This window comes from Triticum dicoccoides, chromosome 5B (assembly GCF_002162155.2).
Source record: "Triticum dicoccoides isolate Atlit2015 ecotype Zavitan chromosome 5B, WEW_v2.0, whole genome shotgun sequence".
NCBI classification, from domain to species: domain Eukaryota; kingdom Viridiplantae; phylum Streptophyta; class Magnoliopsida; order Poales; family Poaceae; genus Triticum; species Triticum dicoccoides.
In genome coordinates, this window is record NC_041389.1 from 386,941,609 (window position 1) to 386,959,135 (window position 17,527).

Genomic DNA, 17,527 nt, shown 5'->3' on the forward strand with positions numbered 1-17,527 from the left:
CCCACTTGCCCCACCAAAAAGGAAGATGACAAAATAAGTTTGCGCTTCCATGTTTTGGATTGAAATATCTCGCGGCCCCAATTCCAGCCCTGCAAAATCTCTCTTCTCCACCGTCCCCTTCCGCGCCCAGATTGCTCAAATCCCTAATTCGCCGCCAACCCAAGCAAAGTTCGAAACGCCCCTGAAAGTGCTAGTTATCGACTAGAGGGGGGGTGAATAGGCGATTTTTATCAAAGTCTTCAAAACGTGGAAGTTTCGAAGACAAACAATAGAAATGACCTAATTGATATGAAGCGGAAGATAAACTACAACAAGCAAGCCATAGTCAAGTATGCAATAGCATTAACGTACGAAGACTAATAGCAGCTAGGTAGTAGGATCAGGATGGAAGATAGTATGAAGCCAATCAACAATAGAAGTCAAGCAATGAACTCAATCAGATAAGTCAGATAAGCAATGACTTCACGAAGACAAACTCAAAGTAAAGGAGGGAAGAGATAGAACCAGTCACTTGTTGAAGACACATGATTTGTTGGACCAGTTCCAGTTGCTGTGACAACTGTACGTCTGGTTAGGGAGGCTGAGATTCAACTCAGAAGACCGTGTCTTCACCTTATTCCCCTTTAGCTAAGGACACTTAGTCCTCGCCCAATCACTCTGGTAAGTCTTCAAGGTAGACTTCTGAACCTTCACAGACTTTGTTCACCCGGCAATCCACAATGACTCTTGGATGCTCAGAACGCGACACCTAGCCGGCTGGAGGATGCACAGTCCTCAAGTGTAATAAGTCTTCAGGTCACACAGACAGAAAGACTTTAGTGATGCCTAACACTCTTTGGCTCTGGGTGTTTGGGCTTTGTCCTCGCAAGGATTTCTCTCTCAAAAGCTTCGAGGTGGGTTGCTCTCAAAACGACAAAAGCCGTAAACTAACTCTGAGCATCCACCAATTTATGGTATAGGGGGTGGGCTATTTATAGCCACAAGGCAACCCGACCTGATTTGTCTGAAATGATCCTGGGTCACTAAGGAACTGACACGTGTTCCAACGGTCAGATTTCGAACACATGCGGCAACTTTACTTGGGCTACAAGCAAAGCTGACTCATCCAACTCTGGATAAGATTTGCTCTCATTGTCTTCGCTCGAAGACATAGGATTTGGGTTGAGCATCACTTCAGTCACTCTGACTTAGTTCACTTGGACCCCACTTAACAGTACGGTGGTTCCTATGACTCAACAAAGAAGAAAAGGAAACAACGAAACCACACAGTCTTAGCGCTCCATAGTCTTCACTCAATGTCTTCTCATGTCATAGTCTTCAATATGAATATCTTCTCATACCACCATTGTCTTCAATGTCTTCATACATTTTTAGGGGTCATCTCCGGTAGGTAAACCGAATCAATGAGGGACACTACCTGCGTTATCCTGCAATTCTCACAAACGCATTAGTCCCTCAACCAACTTTGTCGTCAATACTCCAAAACCAACTAGGGGTGGCACTACATGCACTTACAATCTCCCCCTTTTTGGTGATTGATGACAAACTGGTTGAAGTTTTCAACGGGGATAAAGTATGTGAAATTGTAAAGGATAGGAAATTGTCTTCATAAGTAGCAAGGGCTCCCCCTGAAGATGTGCATATAAGTAATTTTGCTTTTGGAATGCAAATGCACATGGCAGGTTGTACTTGTGGAGATCCACTTCAACTTATGAAGATAATTCATCATGCATGAAATGATATAGCATATAGGATGACATGCATAATGAAAAATGGACGTCTGCAAGATGATCTAAGTGCGGAAGTTATCATCGCACATGCGGAATTTATCATTGCATCACAATAAAGCAAATAAGTAGCAGACGACCATCAAGTTTAGGTGTTACAACTCAAAGAACCAAATGTTTTAAAAAGCAAGAGTTGTAAGCACGACGCAAAAATATAATGCAACCGCCCATATGAACCCGCTTGAAGACTATCAAACTCATACGCTTCTCCCCTTTTTGTTAGTAATGACCAAAAAGGTTTGAAGACATAGAGCATCTACTCGACCTCATGAGGAGTAGTTGAAGCAGCAGGGTTGTCGTTGTCGTATGGCGGTGCAGACGAACTTGGTGCAGTGTCGATGCGTGTAGAAGTAGGAGGTGGTGAAGTAGCATCATCTTCGTCATCGATCACTCTGGCATTGACAGTTGCCGCGGAGGAAGAATATTCAGAGTCTTCAAGAGATGGAGTACGATGTAGGACAGCAGTCCGTGGAGGAGTGGAGTCAAACTGGAATCGTTCATTGAAGCCATCATCTTGAAGATCTGCGTCAGCACTAAGCAGGGTCAGGCTCTTCCATGATCGCCGGCAAGTTTCATGAGCAACAAAGGCATTCTTGGTGGCAAGGTTACGAATGTGATTGACATCCACCAAGAGGCTTTGGATCTATCTTTTGAGCCAAAAGTGATGTTTATCCTGTTTCTGATGAAGGGCCACAAGAACTTCTCAGTCATTGAGAATGCGAGAATGCTTCCGAGGCCTTTGGGCAATGGTGCTTTCAGTGGCTTCAGTAGGTGCTCGATGAGGCAGACGAGTATTTCCAGCCAATGGATAGATTCGTGTTGCTGCTTGAACACCTTCAATGGGTTGAGTGAAGCTTTGGTGCTCGGCATTCTGAAGACAAAGAGGCTTCTTGGCAGGTTCAGGGTATATAGCTTCAACTGACATATCAACCTCTGGTAGAAAAATCACATGATTGCGAGCAGAAGGTTGATAGTTGACAGATGAGTGTCGCTTGATGAGGCGCATGACCCATGGAGCATAAAACTTCAGACCAAACAGATCAGATCCAGATGCAGCCAGTTGCCTGATGAAGAAATCTTGCACATTGAAGCTGATGCCATTGAGAATGTAGAAGACCAAAGTCTTCATAGCTCCTTCAAGCTTTGCCACTGATGAATGTCCTTTGATAGGCCATATGGTTCGCCTGATGATGTGATATAGGTGCATGGCAGATACTCAAGGTCTTCAACAAAGAACTCTGTTGGATATTCAGCATCACATGGCAAAGGCTTCATCATGCTCAACAAATGACTCATATTGGGTTCAGGCTTATGGAAGATGCTTTCCAGAGCATTGCGGTGATTTTGACAACCAGGTTCATAGAGTTCTCCGGGAATGGATAGGCCTGTAAGCTCAATGATGTTGAGAGCTTTGGCTTCATGATGAACATTTCCTGTCATCCACTCGAGAATCCATGTCTTGATATCTCTGTTGTAGCCGCGAATGTGTAGGGTAGCATAGAATTGAAGCAATAGCTCTTCATTCTAGTGTTCTTTATCTGTGACAAAACTGAGCAGCCCAGCATCACGAAAGCAATCAATTGCTTCTTCTAAGCAGGGCAGTCCAGTAATGGCTTCAGTGTCGAGGCACATATGAGGGAAAATGCGCCCTTGATCATACAGAACATAGGAGTAATAGCTTCGCTGCTAATGACTCCAGAACCGATCTGATGATATGCTTGGCTTCGTGTAGGGGTTCTTTGAGATGTCAAAGAATGTGTTGTGGCTCTTGAAGCCATTTGCATTGAAAGACCCTGGTGAGTTTGCAGTACCTGGAAACCTTGGCAGTCTTGGCTTGGGCTTCTGGACCTGAGGCCTATGCTCAATGTGATAGTCAAATTGAGGAACAGAGACATTAGGCGGAGGGACCAGAACGGGCCATCTTACTATGATTAGCTCACCATGGTTGTATGCTTGCTCGATTGTATAGGGCCTTGGTGGCGGAACAGGAGCAGTGGCAGCAACTGAGGCTTCAGGCTGCACAACAGGTGCTTCAGGAGCAGTTGCCTCATTAGCTTCAGGTGCAGTGGCCTCATTAGCTTCAGGCACACTGGTTGGTTCAAGCTCCACATCAGCGTCAGTCATGACAGCATCATCGGCTTCATTGTCGTTGGTGGTGGCAGCTTCAACATTTTCAACATCCACTTGCTGAGCTGGAGGGTCAGGCACAGACACGTTCACATCGTGAACAACTTCTTCAGGAATGGGGGGTGTAGAAACACGTTCTTCTTGTCGTTTGTCATCGGCTGATGCAGCCGGATTGTCTTCAGCAGCTGGTGCTTCAGACTCGGAGACATTCACAGCAGGAGTGGCTTCTGAAAACACTTGACGTGCAACAGGTTGATGATGCACTTCTCCTTCTGGAACGCTCGAAAGAGGGACTTGAGGCCTTGGTCCTTTGCGAAGCCTACGAAGTGCTGGCAACGCCTTTGGAGATGGAGTTGGCTGGTCCTCAAAGTCTTCATCTTCTTCTTGCACGGGTGGTGTAGCTGGTTGTTGTTGTTGTTGGGGAGTACTTGGGGAATCTTGTTCTTGCGGGCGATCAGCCCATGAAGCATCCTGAGCAATTGGCGACAGAGGACGACCAATGCTGATGATTTCGCTGTTTGTACGAACAGGCGATGATACCACATTATATTCAATTTGAGGAAGAACTTCATCATCTTCAACATTGTCATGATGACCAATGTCTTCAGCAGCGGTGGGTTCAGCTGCTGGAATCTCTTCAGCTTCAGGAGCCTTTGTGGAAGCAGGCTCATGAACAGTCATGCGAAGTTCTTGGCTAGTGGATGCAGGACGAACCACTGAGATGGGTTCAACAACAAGGGGCTCTGTGGGAGCAGCCCGACTCTTCTTGGTCTTGCGCTTCTTCTTGGAGGGAGCGGCATTAGAGGCTTCAGTATTCTTCCTCTTTCTGGCTTCAGCCTCGGTAGCCCTCATCTTCTTCTGTTCTGAAGCGGTTGTGGTGACCTTTGGCTTCGAGCCAGTCATGCTGCTTGGGAAGATAATGCGAGGAGCTTCAAGGCTTGAAGGTGCAGGCTGGTCAGCAGGAAGCTTCTTCTTTTTCTTTGCACCCATCCTGGGGTCAATGCCAGGACGGCCAAGTGACTTGCGCTTCTCAGCCTCATTGTAGGAAAGCACACACTTATCAGGCAAACTCTTCATGCGCTCACGAGAGCCTTGAGCTTCTTGGCGCTTCTTCATAAAAGCTTCTTTAAGCTCATGCAGCATGACCTTGAAGTTTCGGACGTCTTGAACACTGAGCTTCGCCACATGCTTCTTGAATTGAGCCTTCTCATAATCTATTTTGTTCTTCAGCTCTGCGTTGAGCAAGAGCTAGCTCAGAAGCAATGGCACCATTGAAAGAGACGCTGAGGCCAATGGGAAGCCACAAATCTTCAAAGCTTAGATTTGGTGTGTCAAACCATTCATCAATGAAGTTATGGAGAACTGCCACATCAAAGAGAGGCAAGTTGTTGAAGATTTCTGCTGCTTCCTTGCTCTTTATCAGTTTCTCAAGGGCATCATCAGCAAGATCTTCATCACTGGACAGATCAATGGGCTCTTCACGCAGAATAGCAGCAGGAGTCAGAGCCAGATCAGTTCTCTTGACAATTTTCTTTTTCTTTTCCGTCTTCTTGGAGATGCGGGAAAGATCTTCGGACTGCACACTGACTTCAGGAGGTGCAGTGGCTAGTGGCTTCACACGAGAAGCTTTTGGAGGTGCAGCTGATGATGAAGCCTTAATCTTCTTTGGCTTTTGTGGCCTTGGAGTAGGAGCTGGGGCTTCATCAGAATCAGCATCATTGTCAGAATGATCCACTTTGGCACCTTGTACCAAGATGTAGGAGATGAGACCATCAAGGTTTGCAAAGGGGCCAATTCTGTTTTCTTCTGCTTCACGTGTGCCATCCTCACGGGGAGCAGAGGGGCCAGGATTGAAGTCTAATCCCCATGACTTCTTATTTTCCTTTGCTGAAGACTTAGCAAACTGGAGGTTACGCTTGAAGAGATTGTCGTCACGACACCAGAGCAATGATGATGGGTCGGCTTCTTCAGGCTGTGGTCCATAGACCATGCAAGGATAGAACTCTTGCGCACTGGCTTCAGCTTTGTTCTTGGGGGGAAGGCCTCGATAGAGAATATCACCCCAAGGGCTCTTGATAGCATTTTTCTCTGCGTACTCCTGGGTGACGAACTTGTACTTGTACCACTGTTCAGCCCAATAACGTCGAATCCATTGGATTCGAGTCTTGCGCTGATTGTAATCTTCTTCAGGATCTGTTTTATATATTTCTGCAAGATCATCAGGCAGATCCTTTGAAGTTCCCCCACGATGTTGTCTGCCACCCTTCCTGACAGATTTCTCCGTAGCCATGAACTTCAAACTGAACGGTTTCAATATGTTCAAAGGCTTCAAAGGCTTTCGCTTGCTGGTCAGACAGGAACTGGCTTCAGGAGAATCAATGTGTTGCTGTAAGAATTCTGCAAACGAATGCAGACTATGAGAACCTAGGGATTCTCCCACGGACATGTACCTGTGACAGCATTAGAGATGCGAGGGAAGGGGAAGAGGTCATATGCATTCTCAGAAGATTTTGAAGAGAAATCAGTTTGAAGACATTGACCTCATGTTGCGAAGACATTCACTTATATGTTGAGAGTCGGTTCCAGATTTGTACGAATCCGTGAATAAGTACAAGTGAGGAATCAAAATTGATAGGAAATCTAAGTGAATAGACTAGGCATTATGAGATGGAGACAGAATAGATCTAACATTGAGTAGGTAGAAACCACTTTCGGTAAATAGGATGAATCTGTGAAGATCAAAAAGGTGGTAAAAATAGAGTTATAATTACCGCACGAAGAACTGCTAGATGGGAAGAATTTGGAGACCGAGCAGTTCAGTCCACCATGCCCTAACTTGGCGATGGAGGACACCTACGGCGGCGGCGGAAAGGATGATGCCCGCGGCCGGGGTGAGGACGGCGTCGGAGAAGTCGCGGCAGCTAAGCGCTTCGTCGCCGGCGTCGTCGAGAGTTAGCGGTGGTGCTAGGGTTTTTATGAGGCGGAGAGGTGGAAGAAAGATTTCCTTACCGTAGGGGACACGTATTTATAAGTAGGTGTGCGGCACAACGCAATTACGCAGGTGCCCCTGTCTGTTCACATCCGTGGGACACGTGGCAAGCATGCAACATACCCAGAGTTGTCCCACGTTCCCATGCCCGCCAAGTTTGTCGGATGTTTGTTCCGGCTTCTCCGGATTTTGACAATAAAGATGAATCATTTAAATAGGACTTGATGTTTGTCTCTGTGTCTTCTGCTGACTAGGACGCAGAGAAGACATTCGACAGTTTCAATAGAATGCATATGATTTGGACAGATAGAGTTTGAGATAGAAAGCATAGAGGGGTTAGGGTCCGATCACATTCACTTAGTTCAAAAGATTCAACTTGAAAACATAGCTATAAGTGAATGTTGTAGAGGACAAAACACTAGTATATATATATATATGCAATCAAATCATCATAGCGTAGAAAATCATGAAGATAAATTGAAACTGAAGACAAACCAAATGCGAAGTCTTTGCAAAAGTAACGCCATTAGTGAAACACTTCAAACAGAGAAATTTGGTGGTGGCGTTACCCACCGTATAGGATGTATTAGACCCAGACACGGCGCACAATTATCGTGGCGCTCTGAAGTCAAATTCCATGTTAATGTATTCACACTCAGAGTGTAAATCTTCATTGATTGAAGGTGTACATTACTTCGTGTGTTGCACATTTAAGTCATTAACATGCATAAGTGTTAGGATGTGTGCCTGATCACAGGACATTAGAGGATTCCAAGATATTTAGCTCACACCGTAAATTGCAAAGCCTTTTCTCATCCAAGGGCTTTGTGAAGATATCTTCCAGTTGTTCTTCAGTGTTGACGTGAATGATGTCAATATCTTTCTTCATGACATGATCTCTGAGAAAATGATGACGAATTTCAATGTGCTTTGTCTTCGAGTGCTGAACTTGGTTGTTGGCAATCTTGATGGCGCTTTCATTGTCGCAGAAGAGAGGGACTTGCTTCAGATCGATGCCATAGTCCTTGAGAGTTTGCTTCATCCACAGAAGCTGAGCACAACAGGATCCAGCAGCAATGTATTCAGATTCAGGAGTTGAGAGTGATACACGGTTCTGCTTCTTTGAAGACCAACAGACAAGTGATCGTCCCAGAAAGTGACATGTTCCTGATGTTGACTTGCGATCCACCTTGTCACCAGCATAATCAGCATCCGGGAATCCAACTAGGTCAAACCTTGAGCCCTTTGGATACCATAATCCGAGTGTTGGGGTGTAAGCCAAATATCGAAGAATTCGCTTCATAGCTAAGTGATGCGATTCCTTTGGTGCCGCTTGGAATCGAGCACACATGCAAACACTAAGCATAATATCTGGACTAGATGCACATAGGTAAAGTAAAGAACCAATCATGGAGCGATATACCTTTTGATCGAACTCTTTACCATTGTCGTCGGGACCAAGATGATGTTTGGCTGGCATTGGCGTCGTGTAACCTTTGCAATCTTGCATGCCGAACTTCTTCAGGCAGTCTTTGAGATATTTTTCTTGAGATATGAAGAAGCCATTTCTTTGTTGACGAATTTGAAGACCAAGGAAGAACTTTAGCTCACCCATCATGGACATCTGATATTGCTCTTGCATCATGTATCCAAACTCATCACTATACTTCTGGTTGGTGCAGCCAAAGATTATGTCATCCACATATATTTGGCATACAAACAGTTCACCATCATATGTCTTCGTGAAGAGTGTGGGATCGAGGGATCCAGGTTTGAAGCCCTTGCTCTTCAGGAAGTCTTTGATTGTATCATACCAAGCACGAGGAGCTTGTTTGAGGCCATACAGTGCTTTGTTGAGTTTGTACACCATATCAGGATGTTTTGGATCTTCAAATGTAGGTGGTTGAGCAACATACACTTCTTCTTCAATCTTGCCATTGAGGAAAGCACTTTTCACATCCATTTGCTATAGCAGGATGTTGTGGTGACTTGCATAGGCTAGCAGTATGTGAATAGCTTCAAGCGTAGCCACAGGAGCAAATGTTTCATCGAAGTCAATTCCTTCAACTTGAGTATATCCTTGTGCCACAAGACGTGCTTTGTTTCTGATGACTTGACCATGCTCATCTTGTTTGTTCCGATATATCCATTTTGTGCCAATAATGTTATGCTTGCAAGGGTCAGGGCGCTTGACCAGTTCCCAAACATTATTCAGCTTGAACTATTGAAGTTCTTCTTGCATGGCTTGAATCCATTCAGGTCCCATAAAGGCTTCAGCAACTTTCTTAGGTTCAGATATTGATACAAATGAAAAATGCCCACAGAAATTTGCTAACTGTGTTTCTCTTGATCGAGTAAGCGGACCAGGTGCGTTGATGCTATCAATTATCTTCTCAATTTGTACTTCATTTGCAACACGAGGATGAACTGGACGAAGACCTTGCTCATGCTTATCATTGTCATCATTGGAAGTATTGTCTTCGGTCTGAGCATTGTCTTCAGGTTGGTTTGGTGCAGAAATGATAAGTTCCTCTTCAGGCTGTGCTTCAGAGGGCATGATCTCACCAGTTCCCATCAGCTTGATAGATTCACTGGAAGGAGCTTCATCAAGTGTGCTTGGCAGGAGCTCTCGTTGTGAACCATTGGTTTCATCAAATCGCCCATCCACTGTTTCAACGATTTTGTAGTGGAAGAGGTTGAAGACTCTGTAAGAGTGCGAATCCTTTCCATAGCCAAGCATGAAGCCTTCGTGAGCTTTAGGTTCAAATTTTGACTTGTGATGGGGATCCTTGATCCAGCACCTAGCTCCAAAGACTCTGAAGTAGCTGACATTTGGCTTCTTGCCAGTAAGGATCTCATAGGATGGTTTGCCCAGAAGCTTATGGATGTAGACACGGTTGATGATGTGACAAGCTGTATCAATAGCTTCAGGCCAGAATTTTCTTGGTGTCTTGTACTCGTCAAGCATTGTTCGAGCCATCTCGATGAGGGTTCTGTTCTTGCGCTCTACAATGCCGTTTTGCTGAGGTGTGTATGGAGCAGAAAATTCATGAGTGATTCCCATTGTATCCAGATAAAGATCAAGCCCGGTGTTCATGAATTCAGTGCCGTTATCACTTCTGATATGCTTGATCTTGATGCCATAATTGTTCATTGCTCGATTGTCGAATCGTCTGAACACATATTGTACTTCAGTCTTGTAGAGAATTATGTGCACCCATGTATATCTTGAGTAGTCATCAACAATGACGAAGCCATAGAGACACGCCGTTGTTGTGAGGGTGGAGTAGTGAGTAGGGCCAAATAAGTCCATGTGCAACAGCTCAAAGGGTTGAGATGTCGTCATGATTGTCTTCGAGAGGTGCTTGGCCCTCGTCATCTTCCCAGCTTCGCAAGCACCACACAAATGATCTTTCTTGAACTCGACACCTTCGATGCCTATGACATGCTTCTTCTTGACGAGAGTGTGCAAGTTCGTCATGCCAGCATGCCCCAGCCTTCGATGCCAGAGCCAGCATTCTGAAGCTTTTGCAAGAAGACATATGGCAAGCTGTGGACCTGCTAAGAAATCTACCATGTATAGATCATCTTTCCTATACCCTTCAAAGACTAGAGACTTGTCAGATTCCATTAGTACAAGGCAACGATATTTTCCAAATATCACAATCATGTTTAAGTCACAAAGCATTGAGACAGACATTAAGTTGAATCCAAGGGATTCAACAAGCATCACTTTATCCATGTGTTGATCCTTTGAGATTGCAACTCTACCTAGACCCAATACCTTGCCTTTACCAGTGTCAGCAAATGTGATTTGACTCTTGTCGGATGGACATAAGGTTGAGTCCATGAGAAGACTTCGATCACCAGTCATATGATTAGTGCATCCGCTGTCAATAATCCATTCTGAAGCTTTTGGTGACATGCCCTACAGTGCAGTTAGGAGGATAGGCTTCACAATGTATGTTGTGAAGCATAAGCAGTTGATGCACACTTGGATTATCACAGCATATATGAAAGTTAGCACATAGTATGGTAGGTAAGCGATTCATATGTGAAATACATAGTAAGTCATCTTATCAAGCGTCCCTTTTGTGTTTTAGGTCCCCAGCAATAATATCGGACGCCTTTGATTGCTGGCTGGAGACCATGTTCTGCAAAAGAGAGTTAGTTCTTCTTCACCACCCACATCTTTAGGGGTGGCTTAGAAGCAATGAGTCTAAGTGCAGCATCTGAGAATTTCGTCTTTGCAGCCCTAGCAAATAGCCTTGCAGGAGATGAATGATACTCATATGAATAAGCAGAAAAGTTCTTAGTATTGTGAACATAGCGGTTTGAAGACACACGCTCATATTCATAAGTTTGAGTGTGATTTCCCTGTAAAACATTGGCATTAGGGTGACTCAAGTGAGTCATGTTTCCGTATGAAGCCGTTGGACCATGTGACGCCTTTGATCTGGGGTTTGTCTTCTTCCCTGGTGGTGTCATGACAACATTCACAGGAAGATTCTCAAGATAGCTTTTGGGAACCCAGATCTTCTTCATTGGCGGTCCATTCCTGCAGTTAGTACCAATATACCTGGCAAACACTTCACCATTCTGATTTTTGAACAGTTTATAGTTTGTATCAAAGGATTCATCAATGATAATAGGATTAGCACAGGTAAATCCAGATAAAGTGGATGGATCCACTGAAGGTTCCTTTGCAGCAACCCATGTGGTTTTGGGATACTGCTCGGGCTTCCAGTAGGAACCATCAGCATTAATTTTCCTCTCAAACCCAACACCCTCTTTCCTAGGGTTTCGGTTCAGAATCTGCTTTTTGAGGACATCACAGAGTGTCTACATCCCTGTTTCAAGCAATGTCTTCAACCTAGCATTTTCATCAGCAATAGTAGTGGTATCCTCAGAAGAGGGGTTAGTTACCACATCAGTAGTTGAAGACAGAGTAACAGTAGCAGCAGTGGAACATTTAGCAACAGAGGCAGCGTTATCACGCTCAATGCATTTTAAGCATGGTGGTTAAAATTCATCCTGAGCGGGACTAATCTATTGAGCGCGAAATGACTCATTCTCTTTTTGAAGATCTTCATGAGTCGCTTTCAATTTCTCAAGCTCTTGCTTCCTTTGAAGATAATCATAGGAGAGCTTTTCATAAGTGGTTGAGAGCGTCTCATGAAGACTTTCAAGTTCTTGATACTTAGCATGAAGATTTTTTATGTCTTCAACTAAGGACTGTGAACGTGTCATTTCCGCATCCAACAGGTCATCGCTTTTGTCTAACAGTTTTTGAGTATGTTCCATAGCCCTTTGTTGTTTAGTAGCAATTTTAGCAAGTGTTTTGTAGCTAGGTTTAGATTCACAATCAGACTCATCTTCACTTGATGTTTGAAAGTAAGCATCGCGTGATTTTACCTTGGCACAGCATGCCATGAAGCAGTAGGTGGGATCAGGATCGTCCTTGTCATCATCAGCGTTGGTGTGGGAGTCATTTGTCTTCAGTGTTGAAGATGGACTTTGCAACGTAGGCTATGGCCAGAGCTAGACTTGCAACACTAGAGTCGAACTCAGCTTCAGATTCCACCTCTGCCTCTTCAGAAGCAGACTCCTCCTCTGAATCCATTTCCTTGCCAACAAAAGCACGAGCTTTGCCAGATGAGCTCTTCTTATGAGATGAGGACTTTGATGTGGACTTGGAGAAGACTTTGATGATTTCTTCTTCTTCTTGTCATCAGAGTCATATTCCTTGCTCTTCTTCTTCTTCTTCTCGTTTTCCCACTGAGGACACTCAGAGATGTAGTGCCCATGCTTCTTACACTTGTGACATGTTCTCTTCTTGTTGTCTTGAGTGGAAGCTTCATCATTTCTTGAACTGGATCGTGAAGACTTTCTGAAGCCCTTCTTCTTGGTGAATTTCTGGAACTTCTTCACAAGCATAGCAAGTTCCCTTCCAATGTCTTCAGGATCATTAGAACCGCAGTCATATTCTTCTTCCTCAGATGAGGAAACAACTTTTGCCTTCAAAGCACGAGTTCGGCCATAGTTGGGGCATGTCGGTGTCAAAACCGGTGGATCTTGGGTAGGGGGTCCCGAACTGTGCGTCTAGGCGGATGGTAACAGAAGACAAGGGACACGATGTTTTACCCAGGTTCGGGCCCTCTTGATGGAGGTAAAACCCTACGTCCTACTTGATTGATATTGATGATGTGGGTATTACAAGAGTAGATCTACCACGAGATCAAGGAGGCTAAACCCTAGAAGCTAGCCTATGGTATGATTGTTGTTCGTCCTATGGACTAAAACCATCCGGTTTATATAGACACCGGAGAGGGCTAGGGTTACACAGAGTCGGTTACAATGGTAGGAGATCTACATATCCGTATCGCCAAGCTTGCCTTCCACGCCAAGGAAAGTCCCATCCGGACACGGGACGAAGTCTTCAATCTTGTATCTTCATAGTCTTGGAGTCCGGCCGATGATGGTAGTTCGGCTATCCGGACACCCCCTAGTCCAGGACTCCCTTAGTAGCCCCTGAACCTGGCTTCAATGACGACGAGTCCGGCGTGCACATTGTCTTCGGCATTGCAAGGCGGGTTCCTCCTCTGAATAATTTATAGAAGATTGTGAACACTAGGATAGTGTCCGGCTCTGCAAAATAAATTCCACATACCACCGTAGAGAGAATAATATTTACACAAGTTCAATCTGCTGACGTATTTTGTGGCATGACGTCACACCACAACCAAGCCTTTACTCGAATCGTTTTTATTATACCACCTCCACGCGTTTAGCGAAGCGATTTCCTTGGCACGTCTTGTCGAAGCAGAGATCGTGTTCCCCTTATTCCGGGATTCTCATCAATACGGACGTGGGTAACCCAACCGCGCTCGTTGCCACGCCCCCTCCATCAAAGGCGGGTTCCAAACGGTCACGGGGACGGCTCTTGGTATTCTCCCTCTTTATAATGAGACCAAGGCCCGTTCTTTTTCTTCAATCCTCAATCGAATTCGCCCCTCGCCCTGAGTTCCAACACCCAGAGCTCCAGATTCGGGTACTTTCGACCTTTGACAATGTCCGGCTCCGATCTACGAGGCCGGTGGATGCCCTCCTCTGTTACGGAAGAGGACGTGCTAAAGCTGAAAGACGCCAGGTACTTAACCTACAAGATTTCCCATAGGTTGCCTGCCCAAGGGCAAGTTATTCCTACTCCCGAGCCCGGCGAGAGTGTCGTCTTCGTGTCTCACCTCCGTCGGGGTTTAGGATTCCCGATGGATCCCTTCGTGAGGGGGCTCATGTTTTACTATGGGCTGGAATTCCATGATTTGGCTCCGGAGTCCATCCTCCACATCTCCTCATTCATTGTCGTCTGCGAAGCCTTCCTCCGCACTACCCCTCACTTCGGCTTGTGGCTCAAAACCTTCAACGTGGAGCCGAAGATGATTGAGGGGCGTCAGGTGGAGTGCGGCGGGGCGGTTATAAGCAAGAGGGCCGATGCTCCATGGACTGAGGGCTCTTTTCAGGAGGAGCTCGGCTTGTGGCAACAGGAGTGGTTCTATATCACCGCTCCCAGGGGCAGCAGGCAGAGGCCTTTCGCCCGCCTTTCGCCCGGGCCCTCCACAACGGCTGACGTCATGGGTCAACAAAGGGCTTGACTGGGGGCCGTCCAAAGACGTACCCCTGTTGCAGGGCCGGATTCGAGACCTCCAAGAAAGGGAGATCAATCTGGTCGTAGTGGCATAGGTTATGCTGATTCGGCGCCTTCAGCCCTGCAAACATCGCCCCCTCCGCCTGTGGGAATTTAATCCGGAGGGACCACGAGCTCTCCAACACTTCATGGGTTTGACACCCGTGGAGATGTACAAACTATTCTTCGGATCACAAGAGATGCGTCCGGACTTGACCGAGGACGCTGGCCTAAGCTGCACTCGCCCGGATACTCAAGTAAGTAGCCCTGTGTCCGGACACATTGTCCATTTATTTATCATGGGTTTGCCTTTTAACCAGCTATCCCTTGGACAGGAGTGGATAGCGCAAGCAAAACTGATACGGTGTCCGGCCCCCCTCCCTGAGACCACGCCGGATCCCGTGTTAATCAAAATGTTGGAGGTTGCACCTTCGGAGGAGGGCGAAGGGGGGCACAGGGAAACTACCACCTCTGCCAAGGAGGCTTTCAGTAAGGGGGGAATCAAGAATCCCTCCCTCCAGGGGGAGAAGAGGATCGCTTCTGAAGACCCGGAGGCCAAGGCCTCAAAGCGGGTAAAGAAATCTGCACCGGAAGGTCCTATGTCGGGAAGAGCCCCGGCCGCACAGTCTCCCCAAAGGAATCAGCCCTCCAGCGAGCCGTAAGTAAAAAAGGGGAATGTTGTAATAGGGGACACCCCTACTTTATTTCTAAGGGTAACTGAAGTTTTCACCTTGTAGTTCGGATCTCAGCCCTTCTCAGCAGAGCTCATCTTCGGGGGACCTTCGTCCGGAGATGATGGAGAGCGAAACGCCTCCATCTGCCGCCCCGTCGGGCGGGGCGGACGACCCTGAGGTGTCTTCAGGGAGGGTCTCCCCGAGCCCGGTGGGGCCGGGGAGTTCGGCACCCACTGGAGTACGGCCGGTGGAGCTGCAGGATTTGCTCGAGAGGGCGTCTATCTCAGAAGATCACCGCACATTAATGAGTATGGTGACTGAAAGGATCTCATCCGTCGAGAGCGGGTTGCATGAGGCCGTCGGAAGTTTGCCGACGGGGTTTGAGGTATGCAAAAAATGACATAACTTTTGACAGTTTTGCACATGGAGTGCACCCTGTATAGATAGTAGCCCCTGAGACTTGGTATGCTGTCAAAAGCGACAGCGTGCCGAGGATCATAATCTCGGTTATAGAATGTCGCCTTTCCTATGCAGGTGGCGGAACATTCATTGGCCAGCCGGACTGATGGAGGAACCGAGCTGAAGTGGCAACTCGACGTTGCGGATGCGGACATCGCGCTGGTTAATAAACGACTTAACGAGTCACAAGGTAGGTGGTTGCTCCACGGTCACCTAGTAAGGGAGCTGATGCCCGGTCCTTACAATTTGTATGCTTGATGCATATGGTGCCGCTGCTGTGGAAGACCTTCGAGCAGAGCTTGCTCGAGCCAAATAGCAAGCCAGGAAAAGTGATGCGGCTGCCTCGAAGGCAGCGGAAGAGCTAAAAGCCGCAAAGGCTGCTCACTGCCGAAGCAGGGAGGAGATGGCCGGAATGGCCGTGAAATTAAAAGATGCCACCGACCGCTATGAGGTTCTTGAAAGAGAACGCTGAGCGGAGCAAGAGGACCTGAAGAAGGCCGCCGCCGAAGCCAAGGATGCCCGTAGTGCGATGCGGGCTATGAAGGAGGAACTGCGTCAGGCCGGAGACATTACGGCTGGAAAGCTCTTTCTGCTATGTAGGAAGTTCACAAACACGAAGTATGCTCAGTTGGGCCAATTGTGTGGTGCGGAGGATCCTGATCTGGATTTGGCGGCGAGTGCGGCGGATGCAGTCGTGCACTTTGGAAGCCAGAAGGATCACGAAATGGAAGAGCTTTTCTGGTCTCAATTCCATAGTCCGGAGCGTCCACTTCCGTTGACTGATCGGTTGCGGAGTGGGCTGAGCTGAATAGATTGTTCGGACTTTCCATGATGGATGTGGTGGCTCATCCGTGGCCAGAAAGGCCCAAGCCGGAGAGTTATTTTGGCTTGTTGCAGCAATTCCTTGGGGCGGTGCCGCGTATCGAGGTGATGAAGCGGTTGGCATGCATAGAGAGTGCACGGATGGCTCTTGCCCGTGTTAAGACATACTGGGCGGAGATGGATGCCACCGATGTTGCATCCCGGGGTTCGGACAAAAGCCGATTACCCGCCGAGCACTATTTTGAGGAAGTCCTGCAGGGCGCTCGTTTAATAGAGTCGCAGTGCTTGAAAGATGTTATGTTCAAATGACATGTATGATTTGTGAGATCATGTTTATAATGTAACGGCTTTTTATACTTGTGCGTTCAAGTATTGAACTATCTCCTGTGCGGCCGTATATGTATGTATAACCTGAAAGATGGCAGTCTTTGGCTTCAGCCTCCACGCACATGGTGCGGGGGTGTTTGAAAAAAAAAGCGCTTTTTCACACTTAATCCAACGTCTTGGTCCTTTGAAGGAGGTGATAGCATAGCAAACTAGGCAACCGGACTATAATGCTTTATCACTTTCACTTAGCCATAGGAGCTCGATGGGGGGGCAACTATATAGCCCCTAGAGGCACCGCGCTCTCCGAACTCGGGGCGCGTATGTGCCTGACCGGAAAGCGGTCCTTCGTCAAAGTGGAGGAATTCTAAACATTCCAGTAGTCGATCGAGTGCTTGACCAGTCTCTCGCTATATCATGACAGTAAGTTTTCGGCTTTCTCTACTGAGGTGCTCGCCCGGCCAAACCGGTGCACAATCGCAGTAGTTCTCCTGATGCCGCGTTAGCCGATGGAGCGGAACGTAAGGCAGCAAAACACAGGAGCCGAGCAAACCCAACATTTGACCAAAGACATGATTCGGAGCTGATGCATATAAGGCCTAACTCGAGATGCCGAACACTCCCTGAGGTATTCGATCTTTATGATACCGGGCAGAACAAT